This window comes from Clupea harengus, unplaced genomic scaffold (genome assembly GCF_900700415.2).
Source record: "Clupea harengus unplaced genomic scaffold, Ch_v2.0.2, whole genome shotgun sequence".
NCBI lineage: Eukaryota > Metazoa > Chordata > Actinopteri > Clupeiformes > Clupeidae > Clupea > Clupea harengus.
In genome coordinates this window covers 45,001-47,500 of record NW_024879665.1, presented here as the reverse complement: position 1 = coordinate 47,500, position 2,500 = coordinate 45,001, and positions in this window count along the sequence as shown.

Here is a 2,500-nt window from a genome sequence, read left to right as displayed (position 1 = left end):
CTAAGCACGGGCAGATGGAGTGCGTCAGTGACACATCCCGAGCGGAGGCATCGAGTTGCTGACCCCAAGTCTGGCTGTCCACTCCTCATAAGGGCCCAGGGTGTCGCATCCTCTGACCCTCCGCCGGGCCGGACAGGGATCAGGCTCTCACCGCACTCTTGAGCTCACTCTCTCTCCTTCTCTTGCTCTCTCCTTCTCTCGCTCTCTCTCTCTCTCTCTCTCTCTTTCTCGCTCTTTCTCTCTCTCAGCCGACCCCCTCACCTTGATCAGTCGCTGGGAGTATTTTTGGGAGAGTTGTCGGCAGGCTCTGGCGTGTGAGGGGATGCGTCAGCTCCACAGGGAGTTCCAGGAGGAGAGGGAGCCGACATCATCCTGGACCCGCAGGGCAGACTTGACAACCCAGTCCCAGGAAGCCTGCCCAGGTCCCCCAGAGGACACCTGTGCTGTGTGTGGATGATAAGCTGGATTCGCACATCCATCCTCACACATCATTCACTCACTTCCCTTCATGCTTTCTGAAGGAAACAAAGCTTCTCTGTACAAGAACATTTATTTAACTCTAATAAAAACAACGATAATAGTAAAGTGTAATGTTTATGTGTTAGAACGGTGGGGAGAAATTGGTTTTAAGAGGTTTTGGTATTTGCATGCATACAATTCACACACTGAGAGAAATGTCTTCTTGGTAAAATGGATTGGGTTATGTGACGTATACTGTGGTGAACTTTAATGCCTATATTGGTTACATATTCACTGTGCCTTTCATTCTAAAATGCGATATTGGGGGAAGCATTGGAAACAAGCCGGTTGTTTCGACTCAGACTTTTATATCAATACTGAGGCCAGCATTCAATAGCCTGAGAATAGATTGTGACATCATTGGACATGATGCTTTTATCACCTAATTAGGAGAAAGTAGGCCAGATATTTGAACAGGCCAATGAAAATTCAGACATAAAACATGTTTTAGGACAAGATGGATGGCTCTCTACATCCTTGACCCCAACTACGGCTTTAAGAAAGTGGCTGTAATGAGGTCATGCATAGTTTCTCTCACGTGGCTTCTCTCAAGGTTGTGTCACTATATGCTCTAATGTTCAGAAGATCAGAGTGTTACCTAATCAATATACCTCCCTGGCATTTTGTGTGTGGTGAAACCATTACAGATGCTCCAGACCGTGGGGCTGCGCCTGGTCTTGGATCAGTTAAATAAGACGCATGTCACCCCTCTACCGATTACCCTTCACTGGCTCCCTGTTCAATTACAGAGCCTACAGAACAGCCTGGATTGGCATCTACCTGTTTCCAGGTCAGTTTCAGTCCAATCTACTTCCACATCCTCTGATGGATGACATGTGTCTTTGCCTTCTCTCTGCAACAGGACATCTCAATCGATGACATCACAGACAATTTTGTTTGTAGGGGAACAACGTACCTAATTTTCTCCATTCTACAGACAGCCCTGCTCTATTTTCAAGAATCTTTTAATGGTCTGTCTTGTGTGTATGGAATTCCACATACATTTTCAGGTGCAGGAAAACGTAAAACTAATTCAAATACACTTAAACTATGAACAATGAATTATGCAAACACTAATTGTCAAATGTTCCTTTGAACTAACATCATGGTTGTAGATCAAAGAGTATGCAGATGTGCATTAAATTCACATTTCATGACACCACTTCCACCAACAAGAATGTTAGTGCCTGTTGTACCACAGACAACTAAATCTATCTATCTATCTACATCATCTATGTGTAAAGCCCACTGACTTCAAAGCTTCCCTTAACTGCCCCTGTGTTGCCTTCTGCTGTTTCTATTTGACTGAACACAACCTAGAAACTCTCTCTTGCAGTATTTGTCATGTTACCTGTCTGCCATCTGGTGGATGAATGAGATACTGCACTCAATTGGTTGAACAAAGGCACTATTCAGTCCAGCATCCAAAACTGGGGCACACTTCAGGGAAAACATTCCTTTTGAGATTAAATATATTTGATTATATAATGGATTCCTTTTCATAAAAGACAAAAATAGTGATTCGCGTGTGTAAGTACAGATGCATTTTTAGCTCATTCTCAGCTGCTCTGCAGCCACAGCTTCCTGCAAGCATCTGTTTGTTCTGTGTCTGCAGAAAACAATGTGGCAGAGCAATTCATCACTGGAGTGTTTAACATTTCATGAGTTTGCTCTCAGGACAAGACGACCTTCCATATAACCTTTCAACCAAGACACAGCTCACAGCACTAATTAACATTTATATGAAAGCCTGATGCATATAAAATATGACATTCATGATAATATAATATATATCATATAATATTAACACGATATTAATGTAATATCCACTTCCACATATAAGCAGCCATAATACATGATCAGCATTTACTCAAATGAAATATTCCATGCATGAGTTGAGATTTGACTGTTTATGACCAGACCCTAAAAGAACAATGGACACTCTTCCTGGTTGATGACATCATTTCTTAGTCATGTGACC